At 41.2% G+C, this 24,106-nt stretch overlaps 1 protein-coding gene and 1 non-coding gene across 18 annotated transcripts in view; both read right to left on the bottom strand.

Annotated features, from left to right (window-relative positions):
- OSBPL6 (oxysterol binding protein like 6) overlaps nucleotides 1-24,106 on the bottom strand; it is a 225,010-nt gene that overhangs the window by 172,978 nt on the left and 27,926 nt on the right. For 3 of the 17 annotated variants that reach the window (XM_060409688.1, XM_060409698.1, XM_060409687.1), the window contains exon 1: nucleotides 14,677-23,184. The exons of the other annotated variants lie outside the window; for them this stretch is intronic. The gene's annotated coding sequence lies outside the window, so the exon portion shown is untranslated. Of the gene's footprint in view, nucleotides 1-14,676; nucleotides 23,185-24,106 lie in introns of those variants that run through there. 17 annotated transcript variants of the gene reach the window in all.
- TRNAC-GCA (transfer RNA cysteine (anticodon GCA)) lies at nucleotides 10,066-10,138 on the bottom strand. Its single transcript has one exon. It is a non-coding gene; the product is annotated as a tRNA-Cys (tRNA).

Consider the following 24,106-nt stretch of genomic DNA (forward strand, 5'->3'; position numbering starts at 1 on the left):
CAGACAGCAGCACGCCTGATTCCCTGTCCATCACCAACTCCCAGAGCTTGCTCAAACTCATGTTTATCAACTCAGTGATGCTATCCAATCATCTCATCTCCTGGCATCCCCTTCTCCTCCCACTTCAACCCTTCCCAGCATCAGGGTCTTTTCTAATGAGTCGGCTCTTTGCATTGGAGCTTCAGTTTTAGCATTAGTCCTTCCAATAAATAGTCAGGACTGATTTCCTTTACGATTGACTGGTTGGATCTCCTTGAAGTCCAAAGGACTCTCAAGAGTCTTCTCCAACACCACAGTTCAAAAGCATCAAATTCTTCAGAGCTCAGATTTCTTTATAGTCCAATTCTCACATCCATACATGACTACTAGAAAAATCGTAGCTTGATTATACAGACCTTTGTTGGCAAAGTAATGTCTCTGCTTTTCAATATGCTATCTAGGTTGGTCATAGCTTTTCTTCCAAGGAGCGAGCGTCTTTTAATTTCACGGCTGCAGTCACCATCAGCAGTGATTCTGAAGCCCAAGAAAATAAAATCTGTCGCTGTTTCCACTGTTTCCCCATCCATTTGCAATAAAGTGATGGGACTGAATGCCATGATCTTCATTTTTTGAATGTTGAGTTTTAAGCCAGCTTTTTCATTCTCCTCTTTCACTTTCATCTAGAGGCTCTTTAGTTCTTTGCTTTTTGCCATAATGGTGGTGTCATTTGCATATCTCAATAACCTCAGGTTATTGCTATTTTTCCTGACGATTTTTATTATAGCTTGTGCTTTATACAGCCTGGCATTTCAAATGATGTATTCTGCATATAAGTTAAATAAGCAAGGTGAAAATATACAGCCTTGATGTACTCCTTTCCCAATGTGGAACCTGTTGTTCCATGTCTGGTTCTACCTATTGCTTCTTGACCTGCATAGAGATTTCTCAGGAGGCAGGTCAGGTGGTCTAGTATTCCCATCTCTTTCAGAATTTTCCAGTTTGATGTGATCCATACAGTCAAAGGCTTTGGAGTAATCAATAAAGCAGAAATAGATGTTTTTCTGGAACTCTCTTGCTTTTTTTGATGATTCAACGGATGTTGGCAATTTGATCTCTGGTTCCTCTGACTTTTCTAAAACCAGCTTGAACATCTGGAAGTTCATGGTTCACGTACTGTTGAAGCCTGGCTTGGAGAATTTTCAGCATTACTTTGCTAGCATGTGAGATGAGTACAACTGTGCACTAGTTTGAGCATTCTTTGGCATTGTCTTTTTTTGGGATTGGAATGAAAACTGATCTTTTCCAGTCCTGTGGCCACAGCTGAGTTTTCCAAATTTGCTGACATATTGAGTGTAGCACTTTCGCAGCATCATCTTTTAGGATTTGAAATAGCTCAACTGCAGTCCATCACCTCCACTAGCGCTCAACTGGAATTCTATCACCTCCATTAGCTTTGTTCATAATGATGCTTTCTAAGCCCCCCTTGACTTCACATTCCAGGATGTCTGGCTCTAGGTGAATGATCACACCATCGTGGTTATCTGGGTCATTAAGATATTTTTTGTTTAGCTCTTCCATGTATTCTTGCCACTTCTTTATATCTTTTGCTTCTGTTAGGCAAATAACCCCAAGACTATGTACATATGTGTGTGTGTGTATATATATACATAAAATATCCATTTATAGATCTCTATAACTGAACTTCCCCCCCCAAATATTATGTAATTAAGTAATTTCAAACACCAAGACCAGTGCCTAGGCTTTTTGACAGACAATCTGTAAATAATAATTATAAAATTATAATGTGCTCAGTCATGTCTGACTCTTTATGACCTCATGAACTGTAGCCTACCGGGCTCCTCTGTCCCTGGAATTTTCCAGGCGAGAATACCTGAGTAGATTGCCATTTCCTAGGATGGTTTTTATTCTACTACATCTTACTCACAGCGGCCCATCTATCCAATACTCTATTTATTAAAGACTTTCTGTGTACAGTAGCAGAGAGTATCCAGCAAGGCAGCAATCCTGGAGCTCATTAGAGAGGCTGTGCAGAAGTTCTCCACACATCTGATAATATAAGAGGTAGGAGTGAATGGACAGCCCATAGACAAGTTAGAGCAAAAAGGAAAAAACCCAAGGCCGAACTCTGAATCAGTGGCTCTCAGGTTTAAGGAGCTTCTTAAATTAAAGGGACTACCAGACTCCATTCCTGAGAATCTGATTCAGAGTATTTGGGGTGGGGCCCAAGCAAATGGGCTTTGTGACAAGTACTTCAGATGATTCCAAAGCAGGTGATGTGCAGACCACCTTTTGAGAAACTTAACCCTATATTATAAAAAGGAAAAGCTGATAAATTGAACATTACTAAAATTAAAAATGTTTGCTCTGTAACAGACTCCTTGTTTAGTTACTAAGTCGTGTCCAACTCTTTGTGACCCCATGGACTGTAGCCTGCCAGGCTCCTCTGTCCTTGGGATTTCCCAGGCAAGAATACTAGAGTGGGTTGCCATTTCCTTCTACAGACCCCTTGAAGAGAATGGAAAGACAAGTTATAGACTGGAAAATTATTGATATTTGCATATATGAATAAACTCTGTGGATTGCCATCAATGTCATTTCCTGGTTTTGTTTTATACTATAGTGATGTAAGATCGTCCCTAAGAGACAGATACACAGGACCTCCCTGTACATTTTTAGGCAACTTCCTGTAAATCTATAATTATCTCAAAACAAAAAAATCTTTTTAAATGACTACCTGTCTGTCTAGCTATCATACTGATAATAAGCTGGTGAGTTATACTACAACCTGAAATAGTATTTATTTTAAAGTGTTATCAACCAGCAAAGCTTGACAACTCACAACTTATGAAATCTTCAACAATGTTAACCTGAATGGCATAGGCATTCTCTTCATATTAATTCAGATGTTTATTGCTGTTGTCATTATTATTACCATTTCACTTTCTGAAGTCATATTACGACATACACCATAGAAACTGAATAAATTATATGACTTCAAACATATGCAGTAGTTCACATTAAGAACTGTCAGGAAAATATTTCCATTTTCTCCTATTAATGTAATACTGAACAAATATTAGTTTTTAAGGCTTTATAACTAGATTGTTCAAAAGCTTAATAGAGTTATAGGGAAAAGAAGAAGACTGGCTGGCACTAAGGAACTGTCTCAATATATTAAATAGTGTGCCAGCAAGAGTATTTTCAGTATCTCAATTATTGTGAATAATACTACTACTTAATTAATAGCAATCATAAGGGAATTACTATGTACCAGATACTGTGCTAATAATCTCATCATAAGTAGATCATCTTTCTTAATATATACAACCCATGAGGTGGGTACTGTTATGGAAGATGGGTAAAGAGAGAGATTTAATAGCTCGTCCATGACCAGAGCTCCTATGATGTTAGAACTCATGCTACAACTACTGAACACTCAACTGCCACTGCCCCCGCCACAGCATCACCACCTTACATTCCCAGAACAGGGATACCCCAGGTCTGCTCTGAAAATGCCAGAGAAATTAGGAGCTTGGGCTTCTGATCAAGTTTGTAATTTGACACCAAACATTCTAACAACCAACTAGAGTATACAATAATGTCCACAGTAATTCCAGTTACTGTAGATGGATTAACGCTGAAACTCACACCCCACTGAGAAGCCTTGACCAATTCAGAGGAAGCAGCCATGGTAGAATAAGGCCAAGCAAAACAGATGGGAACGGCTACAAACTTTCAGAGAGCAAGGCCGTTTTACAGGAAGCCTCGATTCAAGCATTCCTTCTGAGTATTTTCTCTTTATTTTTCTTAAAGCGGAAGCCCTAATTCCAAAAGAAGTATGTCTTATTATTTTCACGTGTGTGTGTGAAGTCACTTCAGTTGTATCCGACTTTGTGACGCTATGGACCACAGTCCCTCAGGCTCCTCTGTCCACAAGGATTCTGCAGGCAAGAATACTGGAGAGGTTGCCATGTCCCCCTCCAAAGGATCTTCCCAACTTAGGGATCGAACCCATGTCTCTTAATCTCTTGCATTGGCAGGCAGGTTCTTTACCACTAGTGCCATGTGGAAATGGCTATAATCTTTCAGAGAGCAAGGCCATTTTACGAGAACTAGAAATTCAATGGAAGTGGTTGTTATTTGATTTCTAAATTTCACTTCTATGGTGTATTTCACTTCTGAAGCTAATTCAAGGATTTCTTTTGAGTATTTTCTCAATTTTTTTCTTAAAGGGAAGACCCTGATTCCAAACTTAAAGACTGAAGAAGTCAGTCTTGTTATTTTTACACTCGGACTATTAAACAGGTTTCTTGAATCAGCTGCTTTAGGTTGCTTGAAAAATTATAAAATGTGAAAAATAACAATTTACAATTCCTAATGTTATGAAAATGAATACATCCCAGGCAGTACACCATGACAGTTTCTAGTCAAGTCTTTAGGAAATCTTTCTCATAGAATGATTTGTTATCCAATGTTAGCTGCAATTAAAAATTATCTGATAGTTAAAAAAAATCAGGAGTGCTGTCACTGTGAACCTTCTCACAGCAGCTGAACAAGAAGACCTGGGGCATAGGGGCGTGTCCTGCTTCCATTACAGCGAAGGGAAAGGTTCTAAAGAGGGGTGTTGCTGGGCGAGTTTTGAAAGACCAGTCTGAAGCTGTTAATCCAGAAAAAAGCATGGGGCTGAGTAGACACTCAGCGTTCTGGATATAGAGAACAATGCCCCCATGTGATTTAAGACAATAGAAACAAAAAGCAAATGTAATACATTATTTAAACTCTGAGAGTAATGAGCTAGGTAACTCAGTTTCCTCCTCTATGAGAAAATAAAAATAGTAGCTAATAATTGCTTAGTGAGCTATGACAAGGGTACTACTAATCTTCATATTTAGCCATCACAACCACCTTATAACATAAATACTATATCTCATTTTTACATATGAAGAAACTGAGGCTACACAGCTGGGAGGGGAAAGCTAGGATTCAAATACAAGTCCTTGGAATCTGGAGCCTTCCCCTGCCCTTAGTCACCGTGCCCTATGCCTCCTGGATTAGAGGTTTCCAAACTTATCTCTTTAAAGTGAAGGTACTCGTGCGAAAGCACCATAAAGTACCGATAAAATAAATCTAAAGGTAATATACATCTTTATGTGATACCAAGTTATCTTAGGGTAGATTCGAGAATAGGCAAACAGCAAAACACAGTAAACATGTAAGAAAAACATACAGGAAAAACTTCAAATACAGGAAAGCTGTGCTGTGATTTTATTCTGTGTGTGAAGTGAGAAACAGTTAACTATTGTTTTACCCAGTTTAAGGCTGTGAACTCCAGAACACCAGTGTCCAGTTCACAGGCGATGGGAGCAGTTTGAGAAACTCTAAAACGGATGTCAAAGATGTGTAAATCTGAACAAAGATTAACCTCTTATTTGTTTAAATTTACTAAATATGCTTATTCAATTTACAGGAGAGATTTAACAGGATGTTATAGATGGTGAGGAGGTGGGGAAAGGACCACGGATAGGTGAATTGTTGTAGGTGGAAATGCACACAGATATTCACTGTGGTGCTAATTATAAAACAGAAGGTACAAGCAATGGAAATATTCCCACAACAGGAAATGATTAACTTACAGGATGCTATGTAGTCTTCAACAATGCAGATCTATATTACTGGTACAAAATGTACTCATGCTATGAGTTAGACGGGAAAGGCAGATTACAAAAGAGAGAGAAAGCATAATTCCATTAAAAATCTTTATAGTCTAGGTAGTGGACACTCCCAAGTGTTAATAGCAATTATCTCTACAGGATGCAATTGGGACAATTATATATTCATTCTCTGAACAATCATACCTAAGGGTAAGTTTTTCCTTCCACCAGTGTGCCACACGAAGCCTTTTCCACTTCAAAGGAGGATGGTCAAGGATAATCTTAGTGACTCATACGCTCCCTGCCACCTTTCAAGAGCACATATTTCAGAGCAACTTTATTTTTTTTTTTAACTTTTTAATTTGTATTGGAGCATAGCTGATTAGGGGCTTCCCTGACAGCTCCTGCATTGCAGGAGACCCGGTTCGATTCTTGGGTCAGGAAGATCCCCTGCAGGAGGGACAGGCTACCCACACCAGTATTCTTGGGCTTCCCTGGTGGCTCAGACATTATAGAATCTGACTGCAACGTGGAAGACGTGGGTTCGAGCCCTAGATCAGGAAGATGCTCTGGAGGAGGGCATGGCAACCCACCCCAGTATTCTTGGCCAGAGAATCCCCATGGAGAGAGGAGCCTGGTGGGCTACAGTCCATGGGGTCATGAAGAGTAGGACGTGACTGAGCGACTAAGCACAGCACAGCGCATAGCTGATTAACAAACAATGTTGTGACAGTTTCAAGTGAACCGCAAAGAGACTCAGCCATAGATATACATGCATACATTCTGCTTCAAATTCCCCTCCCATCCAGGCTGCCACATAACACTGAGCAGGGTTCCATGTGCTACATATGGTAGGTCCTTGTTGGTTATCCATTTTAAATATGGCAATATGGTCAGGCAACCATAAGTTCATACTTTAAGTCTTTGACTCTCTTTCCGTTTTGTAAGTAAGTTCGTTTGTATCATTTCTTTTCGTGCATGAGTGCTTGGTCCAACTCTCCGCGACCCTAAGGACCATGGCCTGCCAGGCTCCTCTGTCCATGGGGTTCTCCAGGCAAGAACACTGGAGTGGGTCGCCATTTCCTTTTCCAATCATTTCTTTTTAGATTCCATTTATAAGGAATACCATACACTATTTCTCCTTCTCTGTCTGACCTATATCACTCAGTTCCATAGCGCCTTTAATATTTCCCGAGGCACTGTATGCTTCCATATTTCGTCTATTTGACTTAAGGAACCCACCCAATATGCCAATGAAATAATAAAACCTAGACTAAGTCCTAGGATGCAAAATAAATCAAACTGTACCCCTCTGCGATGAGACTTCAAGCCTCCTTCAGTGTCCATTCTCTCCTCCTTTCTTACAGAAACAGACCTCCCTCTACCACTCCACGGCCACAAATCACCCAGCAGCAGCCAGCCTGTCTACAATCCCCAGCCTCCCTTTCAGCTAGACATGGCCACCCAGCTCTCTCCACTCAACGGAATCTGGGCAGAAGGATGTGTGCAATTAGGCCTTTAAAAAAAGAAATTGCTTGCCCACTCTATTTTCTCTCCCCAGCTCCCAGCCTTGCTACAGGTAGGGTGCAAAAGCGACCCTAATCAGCTAGTTTCTACTCTGTAGATGAAGTTAATGCTACAAGTGATTTGGAGAACAAGAAGGTATAAAGCACTAGTCTCTAAATGGCTTGTATGTCGGTGGTTTTCAAATTTCAGAATACATCTCAATTACCTGCACGACTTGTTAAGCCCGGAGTGTTGGAAGTGTTAGACGTTCAGTCACACCCCACTTTGTGACCCCATGGACCGTAGCATGCCAGGCTCCTCTGTCCATGGAATTCTCCAGGCAAGAATACTGGAGTGGGTAGCAATCCCCTTTTCCAGGGGATCTTCCCAACCCAGCGATTAAACCCAGGTCTCCTGCACTGCAGGTGGATTCTTCACAGTCTGAGTGTTGGGCCAGTCTCCAATTTCAGATTCACAATTTGCATTTCTAAAAAGTCCCGAGGTGATATTAAAGCTGCTGGTCCATCTAGGGGAGGACATCGTGCTAATGAACGAACCAGAACTGCTCTATCGTTAGGGTGGCCACTAGCCACGTGTGGTTACTGAGCACTTGAAAGGTGGCTAGTGAGACTGAGGAGCTGAATCTTTAATATTAGCTAACTTTAATTACCTAAGTACCAATATTTGGTTCAGTTAATGGAAAACTTTTAACTATGTTAAGAATATCTTGGGTATGTGGAACTACTTTTTTCAATTATATATTTTATGAACTCTAAACACTGACCAAGTACTTCTGATGAAAATTTAGTGTCTGAGTTGATATGTGCTACAAGGATAAAATACATATAAGACTTTGAAGACTTATTAAGATGAAAATTTAAACTATTTCATTAATAAATTTCACCCTGATTATATACTGGAATAATATTGTTATTATATTAAGTAAAGTATATTTATGAAACCAATTTCACTTATTTCTTTTTTAACATGGCTACTAAGAAATTTAATATTGTTACATACGTGGTTCACACTGCATTTTTACTGAATGGCAATGATCTAGATTAGTATGTGAATGAGAAAGAGAAAGTGGGAGACAGACCTTCTGTCTTGTATGAGCAGTTAGTTTTGTTTGCAGTCTCTTCATAATAGCTATTTAGCCTGAACCCTGTTATCCTCCTGTGCAAAATGTACAATTTCCAAAGTCCTGGTGACAAATGTACTATGCTACTATTCCTTTCCACTCATTCTAATCCTTTTTCCTTTTTTAATTCAACCTCAATTGCACAGAACTGGATTAATCACTATCTTTGATATGGAACACTTTCATATCTCTGGGCCACACAGGCTTCCCTCATTCACTCATCCTTCACATCTAATGTTGTAATATGGAACCATGATCCCACCACCCGAATCAAAAATTAGACTGTGACAATAACTTATTAATACCTACTCAACAGCCCTTCCAGTCTCAGCCTCCTGAGATAACAACCAGCCTGAATCCTGTACTCAAGATTCTACTGCTTTCCTTTCTATGTATTATCATCTCATCTACATGGATTTCTAAAAACTATGGTTATAATTTTAGTTGCTTTTAAATTTATAGAAAAGGCAATATATGTAATATTTTTAGAATTTTTTCATCTTATATTGTGAAAACATCTATGTTGCAACCCTTTCATTATACTTTATTTTGATTATGGCATGTCTCCCACAGGGTGAATATAATACAGTTTACTCATCTACTCTCTTGTCCAGAGACACTGGGGTTTTCCTAGGTCTTGATGTTGTGTACTCTGCCACCATAAATATTTCTGTATATATGTTTTACATATATACCTGAAAGCAGAATGTTGGAAATGTGGTCAACTTTATGGGATAACACCAGAACTATCTTCTAAGGTAGTTGCACCAATTTACTAGCAGGGTATGAGATCCTCTGGATCACCATCTACCCTAGCACTTGACATTAACACCCCTTTTAATTTTTCCAATCGAGTAGGTATAAAATGGTGCCTCATTGAGGCCCTGAGTCATATTTCCTTCCAAATCATAAATGACGTTGAACATTTTGGGTATATTTCTTGGCCATATGTATATCCTTGTCTGTATCTATCTTTATGCTTTTTTTTTTGATTGGTAGGACTTCTTTGTATATTCTACTAATCCTTTCGTCTTTTGTGTATCTGGTATAACAAACCCCATGAACCCAACACTAAATTTCAAAAATGATCCATTCATGGCCAATTTTGTTTCATCTATACCTCTATTCCTCTCCATTCCCACCAATTATATTGACGCAAATAACAGGCATCATATAATTTCAATAATGCTTAGTTAGATTTTATTTTAACGTAATCCAACGTGTCAACCTTTCTTTTATAGTAAGTGTTTTTTGTGTCTGAAGAAGTCTCCTTCTTTGAAGACTAAAAGTCAAAAACACCTTAGGAAATGTCTTCTTATGACCAACTATGAAATTTTAAAGTTATGTTTTTTTTCTTGGTATTTAAGACTTTGATCCTTCTGGAGTTGATTTTTTATTTTTTTGGAAGGGTATGAAGTAAGGATCTATTTTCATCTTTTCTCCTAAGGATAAGTTTTTTTTTTCTCAGCTCTGTTTACTGAATAGCCCTTCTTTTTTCCCACTAATCTGACATATACCAAAGATGTAAACCTGTTTGTAGGCATGTGCTAATGTCTGAATTGTGTTCTCCCAAAATTTTATGTTGAAATCCTAAGTGTGACTGTAATTCAATATAGGTCTTTTAAGGATGTGAATGGATGATTGAAGTTGTTCAGTCGTGTCCGACACTTTGCGGCCCCATGGACTGTAGCCTACCAGGCTCCTCTGTCCATGGGATTTTCCAGGCAAGAATACTGGAGTGGGTTGCCATTTCCTTCTCCAGGGGATCTCCCTGACCCAGGGATCGAACCTGGGTCTCCTGCATTGCAGGCAGATGCTTTACCCTCTAAGCCACCAGGGAAGTCACTAAAGTTAAATGAGGCCATAAGGGTGTGGCCCTAATCCGACAGGACTGGTGTCTTTATGAGAAGAAGAGACACCAGGGAAGCACACGCCCAGAGAAAAGGCCATGTGAGGACACAGTAATGAAGGCTGTCATCTGCAACCCAAGGAGAAGTCCTCACCAGAAACTAACCCGGCATCACCTCAGTCTTGAACTTCCAGCTTCCAGAACTGTGAGGGAAAAAATTTCTAATGTTTAAGCCACTCAGTCTACGGTGTTCTCTTACGGCAGTGCTAGCAGACTAATACAGTATTTTCTGGGGTTTTAATTTTATTCCACTGGTCAGTTACCTGGCCCAATGCCAGCACCACATTAAATTTCTATATCCTCATAACAGGTCTTGATATATGGCAGGGCAAGTTCGTCCTGCTTACTAATCTTATACATACATTTAAGGTCAAATTCAGATTTAACTTACTCTATAATGGAACACTGCTGACCCCTCTTCTCTTTAAACATGTTGCATTTGATTGGCACCACCATGCTCAAGCCTCATCCAGTTTTAGACTGTTCCCCATACATGTTCTATGGGTAATGGTCTCATACTTAATATCAGTCAGTTAAGTTGCTCAATCATGTCTGCCTCTTTGCGACACCATGGACTATAGCACGCCAGGCTTCCCTGTCCATCACCAACTCCTGGAGCTTGCTCAAACTCATGTCCATCAAGTTGGTGATGCCATGCAACCACCTCATCCTCTGTCGTCCCCTTCTCCTCCTGCCCCTAATCTTTCCCAGCACCAGGGTCTTTTCCAGGGAGTCAGTTCTTCACATCAGGTGGCCAAAGTATTGGAGTTTCAGCTTCAGCATCAGTCCTTCCAATGAATATTTAGGACTGATTTCCTTTAGGCTTCCCTCAACAGCTCAGCTGGCAAAGAATCTGCCTGCAATGCAGGAGACCCCAGTTCAATTTCTGGGTCGGGAAGATCCGCTGGAGAAAGGATAGGCTACCCACTCCAGTATTCCCTTGTGTCAGCTGGTAAAGAATCCACCTGCAATGCTGGAGGCCTGGGCTCGATCCCTGGGTTGGGAAGAACCCCTGGAGAAGGGACAGGCTACCCACCCCAGTATTCTGGCCTGGAGAATTCCGTGGACTGTATAGTCAATGGGGTCACAAAGAGTTGGATGTGACTGAATGACTTTCACTTTTCACTTTCCTTTAGGAAAGTGGTTTGATATCCTTGCAGTCCAAGGAACTCTCAAGAGTCTTCTCCAGCACTACAGTTTGAACTCATCAATTCTTCAGTGCTCAGCTTTCTTTATATTCCAACTCTCACATCCACACATGACTACTGGAAAAACCATAGCTTTGACTATACAGACCTTTGTCAGCAAAGTAATGTCTCTGTTTTTTAATATGCTGTCTAGGTTGGTCATAGCTTTTCTTCCAAGGAGTAAGCATCTTTTAATTTCATGGCTGCACTCACCATCTGCAGTGACTCTGGAGCCCAAAAAAATAAAGTCTGTCATTGTTTCCATTGTTTCCCCATCTAATTACCATGAAGTGATGGGACCAGATGCCATGATCTTCGTTTTTTGAATGTTGAGTTTAAGCCAGCTTTTTCACTCTCCTCTTTCACTTTCATCTAGAAGTTCTTTAGTTCCTCTTTGCTTTCTGCCATAAGGGTGGTGTCATCTGCAAAGCTGAGGTTATTGATATTTCTCCCGGCAATCCTGATTCCAGCTTGTGCTTCATCCAGCCCAGCGTTTCTCATGATGTACTCTGCCTATCAGTTAAGTAAGCAGGGTGACAGTATACAGCCTTGACGTACTCCTTTCCCAATTTTGAACCAGTCCATTTGCCACATCCTGTTCTAAGTGTTGCTTCTTGGCCAGAATACAGATTTCTCAGGAGGCAGGTAAAGTGGTCTGGTATTCCCATCTCTTTAAGAATTTTACAGTTTGTTGTGATCCACACAGTCAAAGGCTTTCAGTTCAGTTTCTCAGTTGTGTCTGACTCTTTGCAACCCCTGAACCACAGCACGCCAGGCCTCCCTGTCCATCACCAACTCCTGGAGTCCACCCAAACCATGTCCATTGAGTCAGTGATGCCATCCAACCATCTCATCCTCTGTCGTCCCCTTCTCCTCCTGCCCCTAATCTTTCCCAGCATCAGGGTCTTTTCAAATGAGTCAGCTCTTCGCATCAGGTGGCCAAAATACTGGAGTTTCAGCTTCAACATCAGTCCTTCCAATGAACACCCAGGACTAATCTCCTTTAGGATGGACTGGTTGGATCTCCTTGCAGTCCAAGGGACTGTCAAGAGTCTTCTCCAACACCACAGTTCCAAAGCATCAATACTTCAGTGCTGTTTTCTTTACAGTTCAACTCTCACATCCATACATGACTACTGGAAAAACAAGAATCAGTGAACACATTGGTCACACAGGAGATGTTCAATGAAACTGTTACTGTATGGCTCACAAGGACAGCAGAACTATTTCCACTGTGGCCACTAACAATGCAGGAGCTTCAGTTGGTAGGGAACCGAGAGTCATGAATTCTCCCTGCCTCTCTGAAAAAGAACACTACTGAAGACCCAGCACTGGAGAAAGATGATTAACCATTTAACTATGAAAAGCACTATCAAACTCAAATTTATCTTGAAAGAGTCTAGGAAGAGTCATTCCATCATTGACTTAAGACATAATTCCCTACAAATGCCAAGCACCTGGCTAGATGCTGGGGAGACAAAGACAAATAAAACGAAGTTCACAATCTGAAGGGTTTGAAGTCTAGAGGGGGAAAGACACACCTAAAGAAATCACGGCAATGGTAGAATATGCACTAGACTCCACGTAGCACAAACAAGGGAGCAGTTACCTGGGGAGAATCTAAGACTGACTGGTGTTCCTTTTTCACTGCCCAGCTCCTGTAATTGGCATCCTTTATAAATAACTTCTCTTCCAAATGCTTATGCTCTCAAAGGGTAAAGGCTAGCCTTAGAGAACAGAGATTTGCACACTGCGCTAGTTATTCTCCCCTCCCCCGCTCTTCCATCATCCAGTCTTTCCTTGCTCTTCTCTGTGTTCCAGGAAGCTAACCTCTACAGACTGCGTCACAGCTTCCCAGTGGCTCAGTGCTAAAGAATCTGTCTGCAGTGCAGGAGCTGCAGGAGACACAGGTTCAGTCCCTGGATTGGGAAGGTCCCCTGGAAGAAGGCACGGCAGTTCACTCCAGTACTCTTGCCTGGAAAATCCCATGGACAGAGGAGCTTGGTGGGCTACAGTCCATAGGACTGCAAAAGAATTGGACATGACTAAAGAGACTTGGCACACAAACACACACACACACACACACACACACACACACACACACACACACACACACACACAGACTGCATCACCTAAGGGATCTTGGGTAAGATCCCTTACCACTACGTTCCAGATGAATTTCGCTACAAAAATACCAGCAGATCAGAGAAGATAGGAGAGGAGAGGAAAGGGGAGTCAAGGTATTTACCTTCACCCCCATCTCCCTGCCTGCTTCTGTCCTGCCTGTAGCTGTTGCACGCCTACAGTTTCACGGCCAGAGCTTTCGCTCACTGGGTCCCAGAGACACCGCTTTCTCCCTTGTTTCTTCTGACCTACAGATCGTCATGGTTTCCACTGTTGCTGGCTCCAGAGCTCTGGACCCTGTCCTCATCCGGAACTACAAAATCCAATCTCTTGAAAATATCTGAGTAAAACTTCTGTTTACCAAGGGCCTGAAATGCTGTCACTGTTCAACACTGACTGAAGGTAAGCCTTGGACATTTTATCAAGTGCTGCATATGCTAGCTTCAACTGGAGTAAAATTTGCATCTCTCCTGCACCTGGTTTGACATCTGCAAAAAGGGGGCTCTTAAGAGCAGGTCTGGCTATTTCAAGAATGAGTCATGGACTTTTTTAAAAGGACGAATTAAGCACCTGACTGACAATTCTGAGAGTAGAGAACGGTCAACTCACTGGTATCCCCATCTAGGCTTTCTCCCCAGGACCACACAATGCCTGTTTGCCTGAGCCTGCATTCCGCTTATCCGAGCAGCTAAAACACCACCACCTGTCATAATAACCATCCAGGTATACTGTGGATGTGTTTTGTTTTTTAAAAACCTGCTTTAACTAAACTAGTTTCCAGTCTGTGATGGTTCTGATCCATGAAAGCAGTGAGTAAAATCGTGCCCTATCATTCCGAGTGGCATCATTTGGATTCCAGAAAAATCACTCATGATTTATTCAAGGTACAATGGAGAGTACTGGAAAGAAAACAATATGAGTTCCTAAAGCAGAGCTGACCAAATACATCATATAGGCAAGTCTGTTTCAGTGAAACAACATTTTTATTGTATACTTCCCAGAAGTCTCCACTATTCTTTTTTCTCCCCAGATATTCATTTATGGACCATGTATTTTTTCCCCTAAGAGTAACTTTCTGGTCTTCATTCTGAATTCCTTTCTGCTCAATCTGAGCTATACTGTTTTCTTATGCATGAACCATTTGCTCATATTTATTACCTTGATTTCTGTCACTGACTTCTATGCGTCCTTCTTCTTCGACCGTCTTTTTCTGTCCCTGCTCTCTCAGTTCTCTTTTCTTTTCTTCGTTCTCTCCCTCTCCTGAGTTCATGTGAGATCATGGCATAACCTCACTTCCCCCAACATTAGTAGAATGTCCTAAAACAGACAAATGCATTAATACTTCCGCTCACTTCCTCCCTTCAGTGGTAGCATTCCCACTGGGACTTGGGGCATTCGATTAGAAGCAAGTGAGGTTGCCCAGGCAACGGCTCCAAATTGTCCTAGGATGCCTGGCAAGAGTGTTTTACACAGCCTGATGTGAAGGTCATACTAGCCAACCCCGTGACAGTTAAAGGCGCAGTCTCTGTGCCGTCAGCCAAGGGCTCAGGGAGCATCCATCAAGATGATCTCAATAACATTTGCATAATCATAAAACTGTCAGACTCCCAAAGCCATGAGGACCCACGAGAAAGACTATTTCAGAGAGCCAAAGATATAGCTTAGAGAAGGGACAATAGGTGAGTGTGCTAGAATCATCAAAATGAACACTTAAAAAACCAACCAGATGGAATCCGATCACTTAGCTGGTGAAAACACTTTAGCTACTCGGGTTTTCTCAAATGATTTAGGAACAGTTCTACCCCGAGGCAAGGCTATAAATGGAAGGGTCTGGAAAAAGTAACTCTGTGCCTTTTACTTTTTATAATTTCCTGAGATAAGAAGTATTGAAAACATCATTCTCAAATACCAAGACACAACATTGAAAAACATGCTCATATCCACCAAATTAATGTTACATTTGACTAAATCACAATCAAAATTCCAATCGAGTGGAGCGAATGCAGAGAAGAAATCCAATGTCCCTAATACATGAAGTGCTCTCACAAAATAATAAGCCAAAAACAGGAATACTCCTATAGAAAATGGATAAAGCAAACTAGTCAATTGACTACAAATTCAAATGGCCAATACAATGCAGAGAAATGCTCAGCTTGAAAAACAAAGATGCAATTTAAAACAATAAGAAATCACCTTTCACGTGACAGATTACTAATGAAGCAGAAAAAACGTTTAGGAAAGTTATCTAGTAATAAGTCTCCTAAGCCTTCAATGCAGGTTCCGCTTTGATCTAATAAATTCTGTATTTAAGAGTTTATCTTCGGTATATAATCAAGCAAGTGCCCAATCATGTATACAAAGATGTTCATCATGGGATTGCTTATTATAGCAAAAAATCAGGACACAACCTACATCCAGCAAATCTTCACAGCCATTCTAAGTGATGTAAATATAGTCAGCAATATGGAACAGCAGTTCAGATATTTTCTCTGGTTGGAGCAAGGGGTAAGGAAAGGGTTTACAAAGTACCATGTGTCTATTTTTGTAAATAAATAAATAATATAGGAATATAAATCCTAGGGAAGAAAATATGGGTATTTAAACACCAAATGTTATCTGAGTATTTAACACCAAGTTTGGACAGTGGGATTATGAGTGATTCTTATTTCTTGGGGGAGAGTCTATCTTAATTATTTTTCTGGCATGAAAAATACCACCTCCCATAACATTTAGTTTTAAAATGTTAAAATGAATTGTAATTACCTTACATGCATATCAAGATTTTTTTTTTTTTTAGCAAACTTGCTTTAGGCCAAGATTATTAAATCTCTTTGTAATCTGTGAGTCTCTACAAATTAGAATATAGAAGATCCTTAGACATCTATGGATTTTAGGTAGATGGATGGACAAGAGATTAAAATGACATCACCAGCATCAATTCCTAGAAGTCAAGATAGTATCTGAGAAAGCTGCAGCTTAGGGTTGCTCGCTGACATAATCACAGAATCAGAACCTCGTGGGGAACATGCTACAAACCTTCTCTTGTTATAGGCTCCAAGAGGGTGATTTCCTCAGCAGATATCTTGCTCTTTCCCCGGCAATTCAATGTACACCATAGAAAAAAAAAAACCAACAAACAAAAAGCCAACACCTACAGAGAACATGGGGTCTGAGAGCGGGATCTAATAAGAGGATTTTTCACACACAGGGCCCCATGGTGGTCTACTCTAGTGAGGACAGTCTAAACACTGTGCCTGTGGGAGGTCATTGGGCAATACAGGTCTGAGCCCAGGAAAGCAAAATCATTCATTTTTACCTGTTCTGCCAAGTAAAAGTATCTCAAGCTTGTATCCCCAGTTGTGAAACCAGCTCCCTTCTACCCCGCAAAACATGGCTGGTTGACTGCATCAATTATCCTGTGAGCATCATTCACTAATCACAGCCACTCCTTTGAAAACCCAACCCACATCTCTGTAAGAATACATTGCACTTGACTGATGAACGGTGTTCACTTTTATCCTTAAACTAAATATCAGCTATTGTCATTGTGGGACTGTTTAGAAGTATATTACCTGGTGAAAATTTCACAACACAAACACACACGTCTGTGCATAACCAACAAATAGGTTTAGGACTACATAGTCTTAGAATTTACTTTGCCAAAACAGCATGCTCACAGCCTCATCTACCCACGCAGGGTGCTTTCTGCCAGGTTCATTCAACAATGACAGACTCACTTATTAAGAGGTTATGTATTCACTTTACAATGCAGTTCCTTCAAGTAGCACCTAATATGCTTATAATAAGCTTATTAGATGTGCTTATTAGGTATTTTTGAGTGATGCTTCTACCCAACCCTAAAATAGCTGGCAATAACCCAGCCTCACCTAAATTTCACCAATGCTGCTCAAGTTCTTTATCTTCATCTTTGTTCAGGTTTATATTTCCTCTTTTCTTTTTTCTCTTGATTTTTAGGCGTTTGATAAGTGGCAATCTCTTGGCTGTGCACAAGTGGGACTTCCAGAGGCTTGTTTTGTGGTGGTTAGAATTTACAGTCGATGTGAATAGTCTAGTTGAAACAGCCAAGCCCCAGAATGCAGGGAAGACAAAGAGCTTCTTTACCACAGGGAGTCCTTGAGTTGCCTTAGTGGGCTCAAGAGTCAATTACCTCTGAGCTAAGCCCATAACAGAACCAGCATTCTGGGGGCAAGAACCTGGCTTAATGGACACAGCTCAGTGATCCCACAAGGGCAATCTTTTCAGATGCTTTCATTGCTCAGCTGCACGCTAGCAACTTCCTGTAACTGCATTTTCCCATGGAGTGTCTAGGCAACATGCAAAAAATCCAAAATCGACAGGAAAATCCCATTTCAGGAGATAATCCTGATGTCAGCAACAGAAGCAGAACTACAAGAGACAGTCTGGCTGTGTATGCAAGTCAGCTGACGATGCTTCTGTGACATCACGTCTTACTTCTAAAAATATGGTTTCATTGTTTCATTGTTCTCTATAAAATAAGAATATGAAACATATTTTATAAACAGATATCAAATTCCAGTTAGAAGTTGACTCATTTTCCAACTTACACACTTCCCATTAACCTGAAATAGTCAATTAGCACAACAGAACTTAGTTCTTAAGTCCTGGCCAAGCCTGTTGTCACATTCTGGCTTCTGATTATCTGTATTCCCAGATTTCCTCAGCACACAGTGATCATTCCGTTGAAGGTGCATCGGAGCAGTGCCCCCATGATCTGCTTGCAGACCATACTGACTTCATCCTCTGCCCAACATCTCTGTCCCCTTTCCTAAGCATTCAAAATCTGAAAACTTTCAGAATTAACTATATTCTCACATTTTTTGAATCTTCGTGACACTAGTTAGGAGAATGTCCTGCATTTTCGGCCTTGAAAAGGCATTGCTCAGATGCACTAGGGTGATGGTGGAGGTAGTTATTTAATTCCATCCATCCTGCTAGGATTTATTGACCACAGTTCAGCATATTGAAGATGACATGTCACAAGGTCACTAATTGCTCCTGACATATGAGGTTTACCACTGGAACCTCTGAATATGAAATGGGTCTCAGATTTAATAGTGCATAATCAGTTCCTGTTTCAGGAAACTCTTGCTGGAAAGGGGTCTGATGAGACGGCTTCCAGCAGCAACACGCGCTGATCATAAATAATTACTCGCTAAGAACCAGCCATTCAGATGCTGACATAAAATTCAGCTTTCCCTCCCCTCACTACTAGTGTTATAAGCAACATAAGATTCACTATCTGTAGCTCTTTATTGATACTGCTCTAAATGTCACCCTTGGACTGTAAGGTACAATCTGCAGAACCCAACCGTCATGGAACTAACAACCCCCACGGGCTTTACAGTAGGACTAAAGCACCACAGTTTATAAATTTACCTGGGATTTTGAAACTGGGCTTTTCCACTTACCATTTTTGATTTTGGGTAAATTGTTCAACTTCTGTACTTCAAGTTTCCATTCTGTAATATGAGGATAAAAACATCTGCTCCAAAATACTGTGAGGATTCAAGGTGAACATGGATTCGGGCTTTGTATTCCTAGCAAGAAACCCCCTAAAATGATGCTATGCTGTTCTCAGCACATCACATCAGGAGACAAAGGATGTCAGATCATCCCATCATCGATGGTGCTAACCGTGATCACCTGCGTAAGTTTGTGTCTGCCAGACTTCACCATCAAGTCTCCATTCCCCTCTTCGTAATTACTGAGTATTTTGTGGAAAATACTGAGACTATGCCAGTATCCACTCTTCATCAAACCTCAACCCACACACAGACAAATCCTGGCTTTATCAATCATCATTGTGATGTTTGCCAAATGATGGCTTTCCTACTTTCTACCCTACTACATTTTTTGGTGGGCATTCTCCTGTAAGAACTTATTTTCCCCCATTCCCATTCATTTACTGATCAACACAGATTCATTAAATCTGATTTCAGTTCATGCTTTGTAATACATTACTACATTATTTATTTTAATGCTCCAGTTTTTCCAGATCTGATCTGTGAGAGCCCCTTGAGCTTGTGTCTTTGGAAAGCAGATTCAGTGAATACAATTTTGTGTACCCAGAGGTAGGTTCAGTGCCAAAAAAAACCCTCTTCTTTTTCAGTGTGCTTTGGGAGTGGTAAGACAACACAGAAATCATTCACAAATCCTAGCTTTTTTTTTTTCTTTTCCAGTAATCTCCTAGTTTTGACATTCATCTTTAATTATAAACAGATCTCCTCTTAGAATCAACTGTCAGATAGCTTTCAAAAGGGAGTACCTATACTAGCCTTTCATGTTTGGGAACGCATGTAAGAATTAAATATTTTAAAATTAAAAAAATAAAAAACTAAAAAAAAAGGAAAGGAAAAAAAAAACCAGGCCATAAAAAAGAATTTTCGGCACCAAGCATCTTCCTCAAATATCTCCCTTGGTTCAGGACACTCCTTAGTGATCTCACACTGGCTATAGGTCACACTGGCATCTCAAACGACATGAGATAATGGGTATAACTCACCAGACTGAGCATAGATGCTCAGTTAGTGGCAACGGTTAACGTCTGTCTTTTTACCCACCTCAGAAATAAAAATCCATTCCTCCTCTGGTACCATCTACCTCCATCTACCTAATCTTGTCAGATACCCCATCTTTTGACCAATAAGCCACAAAGTCATCTTCAAATCTTCTCTCTCCTCCCTCAGCTGATAAAACTCTGCTAGTGCTAGAATCTAGCTTCTAGTTCAGGCTCCTGCCCTTAACATTCTCTCCTTCCCTCACTTTATGTTCCACACCACAGGCCTCTTCCTAACTAATATGAACATGCTCCTCCTCAACTGGGAGGATCCAGTCGAATAAGGCAGGATCCCCACGATTGGCGCATGGCACCAAACCACGTCTCCCTAGCCTTCCATGCTGCAACCTCACTGAATTCCAGGCCTCCAATTATTTGATTACCTATTTGTCTCAAGAAGGCCTCCAAATACAGGGCAGTATTCTGCCTCTTCTTGTATCTCCACTGCCCAGCTCTGTACTCAGTAATAGTTTCTGTGTTAATAAATAAAAAGGTACCGAAGACTGAGACACAGTTGCCCACTTGTTAGACACAAAACAGCCAATTTTCCTAGAATTTTATTATTGATTCATACCACGTAATAACAAACTTGTTTTGGGTAGCAGAGTAATGAGGTCATTTGGAATAAGCAGAACAGGTAAAAATTTCTTTAAACAGGTATTAATTACATAGTAAGAAGCCCAATGAATAAATATTTAATTACCATTCTCTATCCCAGAAGTGCCAAGTTCGGTCTCTTTGGGTTTCTTTTTTTCAGTTAGTTATAGTGTTAAACTGGTGCTTTGTATCAAAGTTTTCTTTGAGAGTCAGCTTGATGTACCACGTCGGCTTCAGGCTACAGTTTCCAGTTATTCAATCCAATCTCGGTATTACTACGAAGGTATTTTTTAAGTGCAATTGAAGTCCATAATCAGCTGACTTTTAAGTATGGGGGATCATCCTAAATAATCTGGGTGGCCCAGCTCCAGTCACTCACAAGACCTGAAGGTTGGAGCTGGGGCTTCCCTGAAGAAGAAATTCTGCCCGTGAACAGCAGCCTTCTTATGCCCTAAACCCAAGAATTCCAGCCTGCCTTTCCTGACCTCTTGCCTTACAGATGTACTTGCCTAGCTGGCCCCTTCAATCACGTGAGAAGGCTGATTCCTGCAATAAATCTGTTCTCTCCTACTTGTTCTGTTTCTCTGATAGAACCCTGACAGATATTCAGACAGACTACTTCCAGAATAGAGGGGGAAAGCGTATGTAATAGCTGAACAGTTAACAAGATCTCAATCAGCTTTCACAGTATTGCTTCACGATGGAGTGGGAAGTATTTGAGTCCTAGAACATCAGATTCCCCATATTCCCACAAATACACATAACATATGCCGTGGCTTCTGTCCAACCGTATTCATTATAAATTCATTTGACAAATATTTGTAATGAATGGTGAATGGTGAGCCAGACAGGCACGGTCCCTGCTCTCAGGGAGTTTACAGGCTAGTAAGAGAATCGGGCATCAAAATAGTAATTATACAAATGCTCATTTAATTATAATTATGATGAATGCTAGGAAATACAGGATGCTCTTGGCATATTTAGTAGGGGACTCTAACCAACTGGGGAGGACTTTTGGAAATGTCACTGAGGAATGACACTGCAGCTGGGATTAGAAGGGTCAACAGGCTGCAGCCACGGGCTTCCCAGGTGGCTCAGTGGTAAAGAATCCGCCTGCCAACACAGGAGATGGGGGTTCAATCCCTGGATCGGGAAGATCCCCTGGAGGAGGGCAAGGCATCCCACTCCAGTGTTCTTGCCTGGGAAATCACATGGACAGAGGAGCTTGGTGGGCTACAGTCCAGGGGGTCGCAAAAGAGTTGGACATGACTCAGCAACTAAAACAACAAACAACAACAATCACTGCACACTTTAAAGCAGATCGTGGCCTGATCAGATCTGCGCTTTAATATTTTCCTAGCAGCTGTGCATAATTTGAAAGGAGGCAAACTGGATTTGGGAAGAGTAGTTACAAGATTTTCGCTACTGCAAAGAAAAAGACAATGAGGGCATGGACAAGGGCAAGGTGATGGGGATGGAGAGAGATGGCTGAAAGATATCAACAGGATGTGGGGTTGCAATGGATCATTTCCCAGGTTGAGAAGCCAGGGTCAGGGGAGTGGGGAGAGGGAAGATTTAGGAGAGAAGATCTGTTCTGGGCACACACAAGTTTGCAATTCTTGTAAGATTTTCCACATGGATATATGCACCTCGAATCCAGAAGATACCCGGCCCAGACAAATATGTGTGGAACTTGCTAGCATGTAATCAGAACTTGATGAGGTCAGACAGGGAAGGAGTATAGGGAAGGACTAAGACCTAAGACTAAGACTGCCCTGGGAGCAGATATTTTAAGTGGATGGAAGAAGAGCCTGAAGAGGAGCAATTGAGAAGATTTACATTCAAAAGGGCGCACATTTTTCACTGAAAAGGAACTAGTAACCAAGTATAGAGGTAACAACTCAGGGAAAACCCAATTTAAACCGACATGAATAATTTTCAGCTAAGGTGTTTTCTACAATGAATACCACCTCACTGATTGCTATTTGCAATAGTTATTCAGTCTTTGGGTCAAATCGTACTTTCCGAAGTCACTTCTTATTAACACTACTGACTCGGTCCTTTATGCATAATTAGTTGAGGCAATTAGTTACAAGGCTCACATTAGAACACATTGCTTTAATCTTTTGAAAATCACTGTATGCCACATAATTCTAAGAGTGCCTCACTTGAAAGAAAACACGGAACCAATAGGAAGTACTAATTTTAAAAAGCTGTAAGAAGAGTGCCCCGGCCCCCAAGAGAATCACACAAATTAGTGCAGGCTCAGTGACCAAAAGAACTTAGGCTCCAGGACAAAACACATTTAAATTGAAATTGCACTTTCTCAGACTAGGAACACTTCTTGCCTTAATCCTCCCCATTAATACAATACAAGATATGTCAGAGAAAGCTCTACAGTGCGTTCAAGTTCAGAGGGCAATTTGTAAGGCAGCCTTATTACGGCTTATAAAAACAGGCCCAGCAGAGGCCCACAGATCCAGCAGTCACCACAGCATGGTGCTCAAGTGGGAACTTAATGAATATTTGACGATGACATTTTTCCTCCTTTGCATGCTGTTACAAGGCAGCCCCCATCTTATCAAGTGGACTGGGGCCAAGTCTATGACGTGAACCAGAAACATGTTTTTCCCTAAAAGTTATAAATGGTGGAGCCCAGGCCATACGTTAAACCCAAGAGTTTAACTAGAGCTTCTGACCACCATTTATAACAATGCTTTTGTGAAGAAAATGCATCAGGCATAAATAACTTAGTGTTCCAAAGATGTATCTTTCCTCAGCAGCACTCCCAGAACGGACAAAGATGCCACTTTCCCAAAGCAGCGGGAAAAGGACTCCTCTGGCTCCAGGCCAGGAATGTGGGCAGTTGGGTTAAGACAGGACAGGAGTTGGGAGCCAGGAGTCAGGGCCAGTGGCTGCCACTGACAGACCAAAGCCCAAAGGTGAGGATGCAGAGAGTAAGTGGGGGGTGGAGGTGGGGGGGCAGGACAAAGACTCAAGCCCTAGCAGGGCTGTAGGGATCCAGGAGGGTTAGGGGTTCCTTACCCAAATGACTGAGGCTGTGGTCAGAAGTGTGCCGCAGGTGCTGGAAGCATGTGCTAGCAGGAGCCCTGAGGGGAAAAGCGGGCCAGGGACAACCTGGGAAGTGAGCCCTAGACAAGGGTGGGTATTAATCTTAAGACTGAAGGCCCCTGGCCCTTCAGGACAGACTGTTATCCAAAGTCTCCGAAACCAGATCAAAAGTCATGCAGCTACTCCTCTATCTGTACACAGAAAGGTTCTCTGCCTGGCCTTCCCAGGATTTTCTAGGTGATTCAACACTTACCCGACATTATATCCGTGTAGTCATGCCCCATTTAGACGTGGTGGCTTGGTTCTATCTTCACCCTAGTC

Source organism: Ovis aries, chromosome 2 (assembly GCF_016772045.2).
Source record: "Ovis aries strain OAR_USU_Benz2616 breed Rambouillet chromosome 2, ARS-UI_Ramb_v3.0, whole genome shotgun sequence".
NCBI classification, from domain to species: Eukaryota; Metazoa; Chordata; class Mammalia; order Artiodactyla; family Bovidae; genus Ovis; species Ovis aries.